The sequence below is a fragment of the Patagioenas fasciata genome, chromosome 1, assembly GCF_037038585.1.
Source record: "Patagioenas fasciata isolate bPatFas1 chromosome 1, bPatFas1.hap1, whole genome shotgun sequence".
Lineage (NCBI taxonomy): Eukaryota > Metazoa > Chordata > Aves > Columbiformes > Columbidae > Patagioenas > Patagioenas fasciata.
Window position 1 is genome coordinate 30,824,931 of NC_092520.1, and position 17,178 is coordinate 30,842,108.

The 17,178-nt window shown below is 41.2% G+C and overlaps 2 long non-coding RNA genes across 22 annotated transcripts in view; one reads left to right on the top strand and one right to left on the bottom strand.

Annotated features, from left to right (window-relative positions):
- The window catches only part of LOC136115088 (uncharacterized), an 85,862-nt gene extending 73,620 nt beyond the window's left edge, over positions 1 to 12,242 (bottom strand). For 4 of the 20 annotated variants that reach the window (XR_011737816.1, XR_011737812.1, XR_011737815.1 and 1 more), the window contains exons 1-6: positions 11,908 to 12,241; positions 10,467 to 10,586; positions 7,164 to 7,238; positions 4,508 to 4,578; positions 1,583 to 1,809; positions 1,387 to 1,468 (exon numbers count right to left, since the gene is read on the bottom strand). This is a non-coding gene — a long non-coding RNA (uncharacterized lncRNA). Of the gene's footprint in view, positions 1 to 1,386; positions 1,469 to 1,582; positions 1,810 to 4,507; positions 4,579 to 7,163; positions 7,239 to 10,466; positions 10,587 to 11,223; positions 11,505 to 11,907 lie in introns of those variants that run through there. The other 16 variants (XR_011737824.1, XR_011737822.1, XR_011737810.1 and 13 more) reach the window with 10 other exon arrangements.
- The window catches only part of LOC136115191 (uncharacterized), an 88,176-nt gene that overhangs the window by 38,312 nt on the left and 32,686 nt on the right, over positions 1 to 17,178 (top strand). Inside the window, exon 1 of one of the 2 annotated variants that reach the window (XR_010653181.2) lies at positions 12,203 to 12,505. The exons of the other annotated variant lie outside the window; for it this stretch is intronic. This is a non-coding gene — a long non-coding RNA (uncharacterized lncRNA). Of the gene's footprint in view, positions 1 to 12,202; positions 12,506 to 17,178 lie in introns of those variants that run through there. 2 annotated transcript variants of the gene reach the window in all.

Genomic DNA, 17,178 nt, shown 5'->3' on the forward strand with positions numbered 1-17,178 from the left:
TCAGATTTAAAAAAAAAAATCTCAATTTTATATTGCAAAATCTCGAAAGAATCACTCTTAAGTTTTTAAACTAGTTTATACAGGTAATTCACAAATAGTTATCGAGTCTTCTTCAAAGCCCATATACTCCCCTCTAACAGAAAATAATTGGAGAAAAAAACTTATTGAAAGTTTTAAACTGAAATGTATCATATATTCAGTCCAATGAGAAATACCAGTAGTTACGCATTTTTTTCTCCTTTCAGGCATATTTTTGCTGTCCACTTTTTTTTTTTTTCAAATTGAACTCTTTAGTCTGCTTTTGATGTGAGTTCATGATTTCTTCTTTGTTCTTACTCTTTCTTCAAACTACTTTAATTTCATGTTACTCTTGTGCCAAGCAAAAAAAAAATATATATATATATATATACATATATCCTGTCCTCCTTAATCTTTACTTACCAATTAGTATCTGTGTCCCTACTCCATGGGAAAGGATTTCTAATTGCTCTGACATACAAGTCCTCTAGACCTTTACAGCTCCTTAATAATTATCCACAAATTCAACATTTCCAGTTCTTCCATTTTTCGGATACTAAGATGCCATTGAAAACATTCTTGTATTTGAATACCAGTAAGGAAATACAGCATCAGAAAAAAGGGCATGGAGTTTATAATACCCCTTTTGTTACACAGGGAAAACACCTACATGTAGTTTTTGCTCATTTGGATATAAAAATAGAAGTCATAGCAATGACTGTACCCATAGCTACAGGAAAAGAACTTCCTCCTTAATCCAAGCATAGATATTTATAGTTATTTTGGGTGAATCCACTGACATATGATATGGGTAATTACTATTGATTAAGCACCAAGTACTTAGGTACAATAAAATATATATTTCCTGCCTAAGCCTATAGTTAATCAGCATGCATGATCAAATTCACTCATAATGCCAGATTAGTTTCATTTAATTTAATCAAGTTACATTGACACAAGCATATATTTATTAACATTTCAGTGTTCAACTCAGCAAAACAATTATGTTAGTAAATCTGTTTGCAATATCTACACAAATATTGGTGGTATTAACAGTTTTTATAGATCTATAAATTTGAAAAAGTTTCTGAGTGAAAATATAGAGCAAGTCAGAGACACTATTCTGAAAATAAAGAAAAACAAATTAAAACTCCCTACCTAACAGCAGTATGGAAGGACTCCAGGTTCACATGGTGAATTACTCAAGAATAATGAAATCCTTAATGGACATATAGTATATATTTTCTAGAAAGAACTGAAGTCAGCTGACATAATTTAAACCTCTTGGTTCACCTTTTTATCAGTATTAGTTTGTCAACATCAGTAAAGACTAACTATTGAAAAATTCAATCATTTCAATGTACTTACAGCTGAATTTTCTCATCATGTGACCAACTATCCACAAAGCCTCAGTGCCATTAAGAAGTTTTGAGGAATATATTATTTGGTACTGCCAAAAAAACATAATTAAAAGAACGCATGTAAATGATATTACTTTTCCAATTAGAAATGTTTTATGATTATTTCATGTCTAAAGTACATTTGGGGGAAAAGTAGGACTTACATTATCCCAAAAGGCAGGTTCCAGCACAATCAATGATACACTGACAGAATTCACAGTAAGGAGTCACAGTAGCGTCCTGATCTTGCAACAGAACTTTCACAAAAAGAACCCTGCACTATTGTAGAATCTCCTTAATTTCAATAGGGCCCTACCCAGACATAATCAATTACAGAGTCCGCCCATGTGGGAGTAACAACAGTGAAAACAGGACCTGTTCCTTCACACACCTGCAAAAATATTGGGATAAAAAAAATCAAATTAGTAACATGCAGCAAAAACTACTGATAGCCTGTTTTATTACAGCATTTAGCACATAATAAAGGAGTTCTATACATATTTAAGGTGCATATTATTTATAGGAATTTTTAGCTCCTTCTTTTAAAGAATGTTGGCTTAAAATTGCTTAAGAATTTTATACGTAGTGACAGCACATTATGGGAGCTTTTACTGATATGTATTTTAAATATAAAATTTTAATCATTATTTTCTAAAAATAAATTAGCCTGATTTATTTGATCTATGATGCAACTCACTCTTCAGTGCTTAAGCTTTCTTAAAATCTGTCCCACAACATCCATTCTGAGGAAGCAGCATAGGCCTGTGAATTTACTGAGGTCTTCACGATCATGAAAGTATCTGACCACATATAGTAGCATGCAAGACCAAGGTCTTCAAAAACATATGGAAAAAGGTAGCTTAATATTTGTCATTTTTAGACTGAAAATGATCACTTTTTTTAAACAAAAAATCCTTATGAAAATCAACTATAAGTAATTATTTAAAACACAGGAAGCATACAACATAATGTTAAACAAGAATATATCACCACTTCACTGTTCACACCAAACTTAACATTCATGATTTGACCTTACTGTTCTTATTAAAAGCACATCTATGTTAAACTTCAAAAGGAAAAGTTACAATGTTTTTATATACTATAAAGCATTTAAAACCAGGTTAGCCATAGATTCCATGAAATAGTATAACAGGTGACACTGCAAGAGTATTGGTGATAAAGGCTGCAAGAACAACCACTAGATCCTAGAAACATGCTGAAGACATTTCTTCATTCCTTTAATACAGACACCATTAGGGAAACAACAATTAAAAAAAAAAAAAAAAAAAGAAGCTGGGATCTAACAGAAGAATCAAAGAATCAAAAGATGCACATAAAGGGAATGCAGTCTTTTATTTTTTTACCAGTTGTTCTCTTACTGGCTTTGATTTAGTGAAACAACAGACATGAAAATAAGCATAAAATGGATAAAAGCATCACAGTTCTTCATTCCCTCCTGCCAGGCTGATGGTTTTCAACTGGGCAGAAGGACAAATGAAAATATTTAAAATACATATTTCAAACATCATGACAAATTTCAAGGCAGTTGTCTTACCATATTGGATTTGGAGTGTTTTTTCTCATGTACTGCTTTTAATTTTTTTGTTTCATATGCATGACTCTTAGGCTTCTGTTATTCTGAGAAATTCAACTGTTTCTAAAGAGCAGTGCTATAGTGCTAAGTTCTGTTTAAAAACTGGTTCCCATCTACCATGACACAGAAAATTTAAAAATATCAGACATCTGCCAAGTTAGTGCTGCCTACCTGAGCCTGCAAAGTGAGTGAGCCAATATCTCTGTCAAGTGCAATCTGCCCATTTCTCACTGAGAAGAAAGGACAGACCATACCTTTCAGGACAATCATGGTGCCCACAATCATGTAGCTACAGATTTAGCATTTCCCAAGTCGCAATACAATGTGGTAACTTGATGTAGCCAGATCCTAATATTGTTTTCTGTCCCTGTGCCTAGCTTCACTTCTTTCTTCACAAAGGAAGTTAATTGGAATACAATGCATGTTTCCCGTACTGTTCCAAGAGTGTAGGTTGTAGGATGGGTCAGGGACACATAGCTGTGGTCCAAATTACAGTCAGTTTCTGGGGCGAGCTGAAAATACAGTTTTACAATTTTGACAGTCTAAGGAATAGCTCAGAGCTGCCATCCAGTCAAAGAAATTAAATACCGAAACTGTCTCAACAGTTCCCTTCTCTGACACGGAAAGGAAAAACATGCATCTAACCCAGGTATAGAAACTACTATAAAATGGAATGATTCATAAATGTTCTGGGAGACTACAAGGCCCTGGCAAAAACGCTATTTTTTTTTTTCAGGACTAGCAGAAGTAATGAAGTCTAGTTTCCTATCAGCATGCTTGTATGTGCCACCAACACTCTTGTGCAGTAATCGCAGGCTGACACTATCCTGGCTGGTTTCCCCTTCCCTTCCAAACAGATTTCCCTAAATTCCTGCAGAAAACACCAGCTTCTGACTTTTCTCAAAGAAAAAGAGGCAGCTCACACTGTGGCTAGGTCTGAGCTACACATGCGTTAACTGGCAGACTAACAAAGCATGCTGACTGGCAAGTCAACAGGCTAAATAGAACAGAAACTTTCTGGATCCATGCTGCAGCTTTTTCTACCCCGGGAGCACAAATCTGAGTCCCTTCTCTACTCCCACCTGCTAAATTTCACTCAAATGGTAGAAGCATGACTTCGTGACTTCTGTCTCTATATCAAATGCAGCTGAAATTAAGTGGTGGATTCAAAAGTTATTAGGAGACAACACAATCCTGTATATCTTGTTTTGTTCAAAAATTGGGCATGAAAACATTGTAGCATAATCACTGTGAAAATAACTGATTAATTTTATGTCACTTATTGTTTTCATTCAGGAGTTACACCACAAACTCAGTTATAACAGAACACAGATTTTTACATGGTGATAGCATAAATGAATCCAGAGCATGTAGAAATTGTTTCAATAAAATTGGCTTTGTTTTGACACTATGAACAGGGCCCTAAATACATGCTGATTCATAAACATGAAAACGTAACAGAAATAGAATTTTATATCTATTTTTTTGAACTTACCAAAACTGCACTTGACTGCCCTTCATGAAGATTCCCGCTTCTCTTCCAATTCCATGCTGTCTCTCCTAAGGCTTAAAAAGAGTGATACATAGCTCAATAAAAGAACAGTGACATTAAGTCTAATGAATCTTTTCAGTATACCTGGACTTTCATGGGATTTTTGGTTGGTTTTTGAGTTTTGTTTTGTTTTTCTAGAATAAGCATACTTATTTTTACAGAATCGCTTTAAAATCCTGATCCTACTACCTGGATCCAGATCCTGAAATCTCAATTTAGAGAATAATTTTTAATAATACGCAAGTTCCAGTTCCCTTTTTCATAAATGGTATCCACAACGCTCTGCTTACTCTTTCTACTCCTCTAGCACTAAATTTTGACTTGTGTGTTTCTCACCAAAAAGGCATCATTGAAATCAGAGCAGTTTATTTGTTGTTGGATTCCAGGAAGTGATGGAAGTAGGAAACTGAAAAAAAGTGTAATGACCTCTCCAAAACTTCAGTAAAGAGAGACAAAGAATAGTCAGCGTGGAAAAGTTAATAGAAAACTGGACATTAGAGGAGAGGTTAGCAGGAACAATGGGTATAAGAAGAGTCAGGGAAGTGAAAGTGATTTCGCCAAAAAGGAGACTGAATAAAAGAAACAAAATTATCTTCTTAGCAGAGCAATGAGAATGGGATTTTCAAAACTGTTTGACATTGGCTTATCTTTTCTTCTATTGAAGTAAAAGTACATCAATTCCAAAAATGCTTTAGGAAAACCTTCAAGCCACTTAACTTGAACCATTTCACTTTAAGTACGTGGAATATCTAAACTCAGCTCAGCTAAACAACTAAAGAAGTGCTTACATTTGAAAATAAATGTAAATTATCTTATAATCATTTCCTATGTCTGTAGTATCAAGCACAAATTCAAATCTGAGCCCATACTCCTTACTCTGCTAATATGCAGACTCACACTTAGGCGCTAGTCTGGACTGAGCCCACCCGTTATCAGATGGGCAAAGTCAAGTACAAGAGCGAGAGACTAGTGTGGATTCGAACTCTTCCCTCTAAAGCCATACTCATGCAAGTATTGTGACTTAAGTACAAGATTAATTGTTTGATGAAGCAGAATGTAAATAATTAAGTGCTTAAAGTTAATTCAAGAATTAAGTCTCAAGAAGAAAACTAAAGAAAGAGTGACTGAGAAAGAAAAAAGAAACAGATTGTTGAATCTGTAGTAAAAATAAATGACCTCTGGGTTATATCTCAATGCACTCTGCCTGAAAACTACTGCTTCTTTCTGGCTTAAGTATTAAATATTATTAACACACTAAATGGTAAATAACTGGCAAAGGTTAAATTACTTCAGAGTTTGGTAACAGTACTAAAGTAATTCTTAACACAGGCTGCAGTTCAGTTATTGGTACAAAGGGCTCACCATCTCTTTTGCTTTTTGCAAACACATTTGCCCTTCCAAACCCAACCTGGTAAACAGCTGGGAAGGGGTTAACATCCCATATTCCAATCTCTATGGTAACAACCACAGAGAGAGGAGAAAACATGGATATCATAAGATGCTATTAGGTTCTGTCCCTTTCACTCCTTACTCCATAATACAGTTACTAAAGGAAAACAGAAATTAAGCCACTTTTTGAGATCAAAAAGTGAATTAAAAAAAGGTCTGGGGCATCTCTCAGCATCCTGTGAACTTCTAAACACTACGATCTGGATAATTTTGTGCACTGCTATTTTAAGCTGTCATGTATCCAAATGACCAGAAAGCTAATATCAACACTCAACAACTATATTCTTACACACGCACCCCCTTGCTACCGATATTCCACCCTTTATCTATAGCTGTAAAAAAGGAAACTCCCTGTTTTTAAGAAGTGTGCTTAATAACTCCACACACATAAGAATCATTACTTGATGAAAGTAGGGCGTTAAGACAGTAAGTTAGAGACAGGATTAGTTCCTCTGTGGATACAGTCACTTTTTCATAAAATGGTTGAATACAATAATGTTTTGTTTTTCTCAGGAGAATTATGAGCATTACTAAAAATTTTATAAATGTTTTGAAGCTCAGATTTCAAAATTTCCCAGAAATTAAGAAACTAGACAAGCTAATGAACAACTTACATCAAGCTGCCTGAAAATAAATAAATTCAATTGCATAAAAGCAAACTAATTATTACTAGCTAAAGCATTTCCAGATTCCTCACTCCTGCATTCATTTCGGTAGCATTTAATTTAAATGCAGGCCTATGTATCTGCAAAGTTTAGGTTTCAATATTTCAAACAATTCCACATATCTGAACTTCACTCCTCTAAGTAGTGCTACTAATAAAACTACTCATGTGAACAGAGTTAAGCACGTGCACAAGACGAAGGCTAAACCAACTAATAGAGAAATTAGCTCATGAATTCAGAGTATCACTAACTTATTACTTTTGAAAAGCCAAGGACAACTAAGAAGATAGCAAAGCTTGAGAAATTAAGAGCTGAAATACTTGGGGGAGGAGGAGAAATCAGGTTATGGTCCCAGCAATTACCCTACAAAAAAAAAAAAATCTAACTTCAATACCTATTAAATAGCAAAATCAATGCTAGGAAGAAAAAAAATTACAGAGCATCCCCTCAACTTAATAGGCATGACAACCACACTATTTTCTCACCATTTGATGAGTCCTCTTCAGTTCAAAGCTGAAGTTCATGGGTGCTGTGGAGAAGATCACTTGGCAACTGCTCTGCTGTAATTAATCCATGAATAAAGAATAGACTTCAGTTTTCACAGATACCAAGCCAGCACTTTTCACAAACACTAAATCCATAAAAATATTAAAATATTTAGAAGTTACAGTCAGGCCACGTTGGCAAAACTTTACCATGGAACCTAAGTTTAATAACAAATCTTTCTTAAATCCTCAGGGATATGTTCATTATTATGAGTCAGGCCTATAGCTATGTTAGAGTCAACATTACAATATCTGAATGAAATACAGTAAAATCCAACCTTTTGACTACATCATTAGTCTTTATGCTACATTGAGCATTTTAGAGGTTGAAAAAGAAAAGTTAAATTGAAAGTTGGCTACTGAAAAATTGGGAGGTAGTCTACAGTACAAAACCTGCTAGGTTTTCTTTCATCTGAAGTTTATAAGAAATCCAATAAAGCAGATCCAAGTTCTAAACCAGCACATACTTCTTGCAGTCCTTACTGCCTACAGAAGCATCCCTATATCAGGTCTATACTGGCAAATTCAGAACCCTGTTTTCACCGTACAATAGTAAATGCTGTACACTTCTGTCCTTTCTAGATTACAATCCCTGTCATTGCTAGCAGACTGAAATTGTGAAAGTAACAAATTCCAAATCCTGTATTTGTCAGGATAAATCAGAGACTGAATGGCTACAGAAGGAAACTCATACATGAAAGAGGATGTTCAACTACAGTTACAAGGCTATTAAACTGAAACTTCAACTGATACCAAACTTTCAGAGAAGGTCTGAAGTGAGGCTTATATGAACCTGTAACAGGGATCTAGAAGGCTGGATGAGCACCAGGGGCAAGGCAGGGCTCATATTAGAAAAATAAGTTTAAAAAATGTTTGAGTTCCTGTGGGATGTATGTCCATATGCCATATAAACACAGAATACTGAAATAGTACGTAGATGTGCAGTGACTGAAAAAGGATTACTATAATTACTACATGTGGATCTATCTTGGTGCCCTCCAACTAGTCTAACTTACCTAGGAAATGGACCAGATGAAGGTCATGAAATAACATGCAAGTACCCAGGCAAGCCAAAGAATCTAACTAAAAAGTTACATGGTAACGACACAATGCCGGCTTTTATTACAACAAATTCCTCTAATCCTCATGGTTGTAAAATAAATCTTAAAAACACACAGCAAGGTAATTTGTAAAGTAATATGTGCCTGAGTCAGAAGACAGTCTCCAGCCTTCTAATCACCCCTAACTAGGCTATAAGCTTCCGTGACATTTTGGCAGAGAAGTACCTTGCTTTGGTTTTGCCACCTCTCAACCGGACCTAGGCAATTCAGTATATCCAAGTCTGAAACTGGATACTCCAAACTCTGTAAACTCCAAATACAGGAAGCTGAGAGGATGTCACCTCAGCAATGTGGTTTATTATAAATCACTCTCTTCCACTCTATACTCATTTTCTGTAGGATTTTAAATTACAAATTCAGGGTCTCAAGATCCTCCAGGGCCTAAATCCAGGATTCCTAAAGAAATGCCTACTAAGTCTCTAGACTGCATCCAGTTGTCAACAGTTTCCCTCTTCTGACATAAGAGAACTTGTGCAAAAAACGGAAAGAAGCTATGATTTCTAGAGACAGAACTTTCTCAGGGCTGGTGCAAGTATATGGAATTAATGTGCCTAAGAGCTAAGGGCCATCAGAAACCTAACTGCATTTTGCTTGAAGAACAAAACATTACTTTGACCTTGCCTCACTAACATAAATATATAACACATATATGGAAGAAAAGACAAATAAAATAAGCTGAAAACATTCAACTGTACATGCGCCTTCCCCTGGCGACAAGAGAACAGATAATACGACAAACGCTGGTCATGTCACTTATTACAGCATGAGGAGATTCTCTGACAATACAATGACACATTCTAAGGATAAGAATCTATAACAGAGGACAAGCACTACTAGAAGGTGTCCAGGTAGTGTTATGACGACAACCGTGTGAGGAAATGAGTCCGTTACAGAAACTGCAGCTTAACCTCATATTTGCTACCACAGCAGATAAGACTTCTACCATTCTGATGAGCCCAAGTTGTCTGGAATGGAAATTTCATCTAAAGAACTGACATCACTTTTGGTGAGGCTCAAAAGCCCTTTCCTCTCCTTTCCGTCCTCAGCTGGGTTCCTGCTGTGACTTTTTTGCTTCACTAGTCACTGAGAAAACAAACTGATGACCCTCTCCCAGATGCTACAGTCAGAGAATGCAATATCCACCTTGTATTACATAGATTTTCAGACTATGGCAATTGTCTTTCTCACTTTTTCTGATACTTAGTTAAATATTTACCCATTCTGATCCTCAAATTATTATAACAGTGCATTACGTAACTTAAGTCCCAGAAATATGAATGGAAGGTGTAAATCAAGATGATTACATTAGGTTTATGTTTTGTGCAGTCTTAAGTCATATCGAGAATAATGATTGTGTAATATCACTATTAGTTTCTTAAGTCTGAAATACAAGAGCATAATAATGAAGAGAACTACTCAGTGTGCTTACACATAGTAATATACATTTCAGTCTGTACAGTATTGGGACCTATGTGCATTCAGTATGGAATCTGAGAGCAAGTAATTTATATTAGAGGGTGTAAAAATCATACTTTCATTAAAAATCTTAATGAAACCTTAGGAATGACATCTGAAAGGACAATAGTGCGATTCATACAAGAGGATACCATATCCTGTTAAGCAGAATGACATACTGTCATCTATATCTTATTCTAATATCACGGTTGGAAAAATGGGTGAAAAATAATAACTAAAATTATTTTAGGGCAAAACTATACATAATCTAAGTACAGAGAAATGGTATCAGCAACAACATAATTTTATATTTTTCTTTACTGTTTTCATTGCTATTTCTACTGCAAATCCCTGTTCTCACAGGCACATAACCTTCAGAAAAAAATAGAAGACATTTGCTATCATTCTTTCCAGTTCAAAGGCACACTTTCTGAAAATTCCATGCATGGTAATTTTAATAAAATAACAGAAAAAAAGTAAAAATACTGCAAATAATTTATATTTTGTCCTTTTTAACAGAAAGGTTTTACAAAGTGAAGTTTTTTCATCTAATATTCACTGAGAACTTGCCTTAAAAAATTAGTAATAAATTTCTTTAGCAATACTGAACTTGAAATCCGAGGAAAATACAGAAACATAAATGTATATTAGCTATATAATTACTTACATGTTGCCTTTTACTACTTTTTCACTAAGGAGCTCCAGAATTACATATTTTCTGAGTAGCAGCCGTTTTCGTAGCCATGATGGTCTAAGCTTTTTGAGCCCAAAAGCTTGCTGTTTTCCACTGTGTCAGTTGGTGTAAAAAAAAAAAAAAAAAGAGACAGAAATTACCTCTCCGTTCAAAACTTGTTCTGCTTATATTTCTGTCAGTGTAGCTATAAAAGAGAGGAGTGGAAGCAAGAGAAGCATTAGGCCCTGAGCCTGCTAACGTTCGTCTGCAAGTAGTCCAACTGAGTCTGAGAGGACCAGCTCACAGACGTGCAGGGAAGATTTTGAAAGTCAGTGGGAACAGAGCTCCCAAACTCTCCTTATGTACTTTTGAAAATCTTTGCCCAAAGTCATGGGAACAAGAGGTCGCAGATCTGAGGCCTCGGCTTTTGACTGCTTTCCTTTCCCTTTTCAAAAGCGGGACCAGATTAAAAAAAAAAAAAAAATACCACTGAAGTAAAAAATCGAGAGGAGCCGCTCGCACGCTCGCAAGGATGCGTTGGGTCTGTGTACAAAGGCAGGGGTCGGCACAGCCCGCGGAGAGCTCACACACGGGAGAGAATCCCTCAGCAGTCAAAAGTCAAGTGCAGACCGGTGCTTCGGGCGGCACCGCAGCCTGCCTGCCCTCCCTGGCTTTTCGCAGCCAGCAACCTCCATCTCGGTTTCCCCGTCTGTGAAATGGGGACAGGAGCGCTAACCAAACTATCAGGTACCTTATGATCCGTCACAACTTGGGTCCGGGGTGGGGGGAGGTGGGTTCGGCGTGAAAATGAAAGTTCACGTTTGTCCCCCCGAGCATTGCGAGCAGCCGAGGCGGGAGCGCTCTCAGAGTTGAACCTCGCTCCGTCAAGTTCCTCGGAGAGATATTTTTTTTCAAATGACCAGCGTACGGCACTCCGGGCCCAATCTGCCCTAAGATGCGCCCACACAGCCCCGCTCAGCTTCGCTCCGCCAGAGGCTGTTCGCAAGCCCGAGCGGGGGCGGGGAGGGGTGGTGGTTGGGGCGGGAGGTGGGGAGGGGGGTCGCGGGGCCGCTGCCGCCGCGGCGGACGGGAGCGGGGCCGCTGCCGCGGAGCCGGTGCGGCGGAGCGCGTGAGGCGGCGGGAGGGGGAGGGGGAGCGGCGGCTGCTAGGGCGGGATCGGGCCCGCGGGTGCCTCCGCGCGATGTGGGCAAGCGCCGAGTGCTTCGAACCCTCCGGCTTCGGCGGGGTGCGCGCCTGGGGCGGGGGGGGGGGGTTGCAACCTGAGCGCTGCGGGAGCCGCGGGGGTCCTCGAAGGCGCGGGGCGGGGGGGGAGGCGCTCTTCATATTTTCCTCAGGCGCACATCCCCCACCCCCGCCGGCTTCCTTTCCCTACCTTCCCAAAACGCGCTGCCCCCCCCTCCCGCGGCGCCTTTACCTTGACAAGTCCGCGGGGCCGGCGGAGGTCTCGCTCCCCCTCTCTCTCCCACACACATCTCTAACGCGCCACCTCTCCCCCACGGGCCGGGACTCCGGGTGACATTTCTCTCTCCCCTCTCATTCTCTCTCCCTGTCTCCCCCCCTTCTCCTCCTTCCCCCCCCTCCCCATTAGTGGCGGTTGGGTTGGTAGCGCGGGAGCGCGCGCTAGCGGGGAGGGCGTGGAGCGCGCGCTGACTGCGAGCGGGGGGAGTGAGGGGGGGTTGGAGGGGGAGGGGCGGCATTGACAGCGAGCGCCGTGTCCGTAGCGCTGCCTCAGCCCGAGCCGCGCTCCCCCCGCTAGCCCCCCCTCCCTTCCCGGCATGCCCCAGGGCAGCGGGGCTGGCTCTAACGAATTTGAATGAAGAGCCCTGCTCTTTCGGCGCCATTTTCGAGTGATGCCCGATCGCATCGCTGCCGCGGGGGAGCCGCGGCTCGCGGGGCCGCCCGCCGCCTGCTGCCAAAAGTCACCTCCCTCCGCCCCCCTCTCCTTTCCCCCTCGCCGCCGCTGCCACCACCGCCGCCGCGCTTCGGAGCGGGTGCCGCCACCGGCATAGGCGGTAAGAGCCGGGGGGACCGGGCGCGGCTGGGGCAGAAGGAACTGGGCGGGCGGGGGAAGCCCGTCTTCGGAAAGCGGGGGCAACCTGTACCCTGCCGCCGCCCGCTTGCCGAGGAAAGTCGCCTCAGGAGCCCGGCGGGCAGCAGGCGGGAGGCTCCCGGAGGCGGCAGCAGGTCTCGCCGCTGGCTCCTGGGCGGATCTGTCACTCGCCTCCCTCAGCCTCAGAGGGTGGGAGCGGCTGCCTTCTCCGGCAGGTAACCCCGCTTCCCCGGGGCGGCGGCGGGCAGCATCTCACCCGAGCGGGGATCCCGGGAGCCCCGCTTCCCCCGGCGGCCCGCCCCGGGGGACAGCGGCGCGAAGGCCGGCGGGGGGAGCTCGGGGCGGGCGGGAGGCGCGGGACAGCCGGAGCGGAGGGTCGCGTCGCGGCCCCGGTGTGCGCCCCGCTCTCCCGTGACATAACATGACAGGCTTTCCTCTGATCTCCCCCCGCTCCATGCCACCCCCACCCCCCCGCGGATCCCTCCCTCCCGCCTTCTCCCCCGCCTCTCCGCCGTGGAAATTTCGGAACGGCGCTCGGGACACGGCGGCTCCTGCTTCCCAGCTCTGCAGCAGCAGCCAGGATGCCTTCCCCACTTACATGCACATCTCCCTTTCTTGCTCCCCCTCCCACCACCCCTTTCTCTTTCCCCGTGTTTTCGTAACCCGGATTAATGCCCCTTCGCTCTTTCTCTTCCTCTCCCTTCTTTCCCCCTCCCCCAAATATGAGGACAACCTTCGCATTTTTCCTCTGCTTGTTTCCTTTCCATGTTAGCAGATTAACTTCTTCGTTTAAGCGCTTTCTCCACCTCCCACTTAAGCGCTTGATTTCCCGTGTCACGATATCGGAGCTGCCTTTAGCAGAAACCTGGGTGACGGTTATGCTGCCACATGCTATCACATTTATCATCTCTGTCCCTTTGGGTATTAACGAAGGACCAAAGTGCTGTTCATCGCCTATTGCACAGGGCTATTTTTCCCCCATATTAGCGTTAAAACGCGAGTTTCCTTCCTGAACTAGAGGGGGGAAACATAATCCGAGGCCATTTGAATCGTGCCAGCTATTTGTAGGTGTTTTTCTTCTCCTCCCACACACCCCCAAACCGAGTAAATACCCTCCCCATAGATATCGCAGTATTAGACTGGGCTCAGAGCTGGCCATTCACCTCCTCTTCTCCGCCTACAAAATTCTCTGTCTCTGTCACCCGGGTCGCTATTTGTCATTGGCTTAGCTATTTTTTGGTGGCTGTTTCTATGTCATTTCTCGGTGGCCGGCAGCTTCTCGGTCTCTCGTAGCTGTACGAGCGCGATCGTGCTTATTGTGATAGGCGCCGAAACCGCTCTCGCAGTCTATCTGCCGAGCGATTCCCCCCGCCGCACACACTTAATATGTGACACGGTGCCTTTTCCTTCACGACGCCGTTTAACCCTCTCGGGGCTGGGTTTGGCGTGGGCGCTCGCGTTTTCGGAGTTGCGCACACACACGCAAGACATCTTTTCGTGGCGGCGGTTCCCGAGTGGGAGCGCAGGCGGGGATATCGCGGGTAGGGAGCTCCATAGCAGCGCGATGAGCGCTGGCAGGCCAGCGGGCTCCTTCCCAGCTACAATTTCTAGCGTTACTTTTTATTCCTCTTCCTACTTCCCTCTTCACTTTCGGCCGCCCGACCGCGGGGGGGTTAAATTGTTTTTATTTTATATTTTTTTGTTAGTGTTATGTTGTTTTGGAGGGGTTTTTTTTTGTATTTATTTTCCGGAGGCAGGAAGGCGTATGGATATTTTCCCCGATGCCGAGTGATCGGCGTGCGCTCGGGGCTGCCGTCGAGCTGGCGGGCGCGCAGGATGCGCAGCGAAGGGGCAGCATCGGGCCCCCGTTAAGGCGCCCGTTCAGCAGATACCGGACCGGCTGCTGCCCCCCCTGGCTGGCTGCGGGGACGCGAGGCTGGGGATGGGAGGTTGGACCGGGTCACAGCCTTTCCCCGCTCCTCTCCCCCTACTTCCAACCCCCTCCACCGCCCCCCCCCCCGCGCACATCCCTCCCCGGCGTTCAAAGCCAGACCCGGCCGCCTTGCGCTGAGCACCCTCGCCGCTGAAAATAACGAGTTAACCGAAGAACGTAGGAGGGACGTAGAGAAGAGTTGGGGTGCAGAAGTGCTGTACAAAAGATTTCTGTGTACATGGCTGAGAGCGTGTAGTCTTAAAGTGAAATGCAAAACTTAGCGTTTCCAGCATGGCAACTGGATTGTGATTCAAGGTATTTTCTGTGTGACACAGAAATACAATAGTTCTAGGAGGTTTTTCTGCCTCGAATCCTTAGTTTCACTGGATTCTTTTAATCCACTACACAAATTACACTTTTTCAGTCGTTTTTTTCCTGGAAATAACTGCCTTGTTTGTCTCTGGAATTTGTACCTTTATGCTCTGATAGCTAGAAAATTCAGTTTAATCTCTGAAATTGTGATACTAGTAAGATCCTATTGAAATTTAACACTTATTTCTTTAGATTTACATCGTTTCCTTCAGAATGCTTTCAGAAATGTTTTTAGCAGTTAGTATGGGAATGTGCACAAAGCTGTTTCATTGTAGCTGTGTACACTTCGAAATATCAGGATTTGAAGAGATTTACACTATTCAACAGTGGAAGTGCGCTTACAGACACTGACTTTCACTTTCAAGGAAATAACTGTCCTGACTCAAAGCTAATTTAGGGAAAGATAAATCTATAATTCAGTATTGTACAGGTGCATATGCATTTTTTCCCACTATTTGACAGTCGTGTTCAGTAGCATACAATTTATACCTATTTTTATTTTAATTAAAATCTGTGCTTAGCACATACTCGACTACATAAAACAACTGTTCTTTTCAGCTTTTTTATTCTCAGCTGCACCATTCTCATATTTTACAATTACATAAGGGTGGGTGTGGCTAAAATGAAAGCAGTAAGCAATGTCATATCAATATATAGTGTATGTTAAGTAGGTTTTCCTTTCTTATATTTGATATACTCCTTATTTTGAGATATTTGAGGAAAAAAAATTCACGTAGCTTAAATAGATTCTCGTAGAACTGCTTGCATTTTTTACCTTAGTTAAAATGTCAAACATTAACTGGGATTACTTGGCCCTGGAAAAGTTACTTTCAGAGGAAATATCAAATGAACTTAAAAATCTAAACATATATATTTACATTATATCAATAAGTGAAAGCTAAAGGTTTATGCTGAATAAAATATTGCTTAGGTATACCAAATAGCATAGTGTGGGCATATTTGTGGGGTTTTTTGTTGTGTTGTGTGTGTGGTTGTGTTTTGGTGTTTTTTTATTATTTTTTAATTTCTTTTCAGTCTTAATCCTTTATCCTGATTCATAGGAAAAAGTCCAAATAAGCTTCTGTTGTCTTTTTTTTTTTTTTTTTTTTTTAACCCACTAAGTTGTACTGAAGGTTTCCAAGAGGTACCCTTGCATTTTATAGATACAAATCTACTGAAGCTTGCAGTAACTCTGAGATTTTTAATTTTAAGAAATAAGAGTAGTTTGAAAGTGTGACTATATGTGATTTTTGCATGTGTTAGTGTAATACTGCATGGGAAACCTGTTGTAGTAACATTTTAAAAGCAGACTATATATACGATTACAACATGTTATAGGGTTCTTTTTCTCTGGTTGGTTGTTAAGCTTTTTAGCTTAGCTTCTGGAATTCTGAACTTTCTACTATTCCATTAAAAATAAAATGTAATGGAAAGAATTTTGCTGCTAAATTGTAATCTTTATTTCCTTAATTATCTCTGTAAGTCAGATTCTGCAGTGAAGTACAAACTGGAGCTGCATACACACTACCTGTCTATGTACACTCTGCTTGTGAACACTGCAGGCAAGGTGCACATATCATCCATCTCAAATGTCAAAAGCCATCCCTAACAGGTGTATCAACACTTTTCTGTAACACTTTTACATATGAACAAGCACACAACCTTTCTTTACATAAAAAGTTGTCATGTAACAGTTAGCATTTCTTTTATAGGACCTTATTGGTTTTTGTTATTGGCATTGGAAAGCAATTAACTACTGAATATATAAAGGAGAGCTGAGAAGCTTACACTATATTCTATGAATATGCTGCAGGTATTCTGTTTTGTAGATACAGTCATCCACCCACGCCTAAAGGCCCATTGCAAATCATTCCAGTAATTTACATTCATTACAAACTGTCAAAGGCAGAGTGCATCTTGGACTAGTTTTGGCTGTCTGTGAAGGAAATAGGGAATGAAATTGTAAGCTTTTATGTACAAACAGAAAAATATTTTTATGAAGTTTTTAAAACTAAAAATAACTTTGTGTAGACCAGTAAGTGTTTCCCACAGGTCTTTTTAAATTTTTTTTACACATATATTATTACAAGTTCTAAACACCCAAACTGTTTTTTTTTTTCCTATTATCACTAATACTTGGAAAACTTTGTTTGAGCAGGCTGCCTGAATTACTCTTGTACATAGTACTCTGTGACTCTTCTCACAACCATCTATTTTTTAATAGAACTTACAATGTGTTTTAAAGATAGAAAAAATATTATATGCCCCACACATTAAGGGGACATCAGACAGAGTGGAGATGTGTAGCCACAGGTTTCTGATAATTTTTT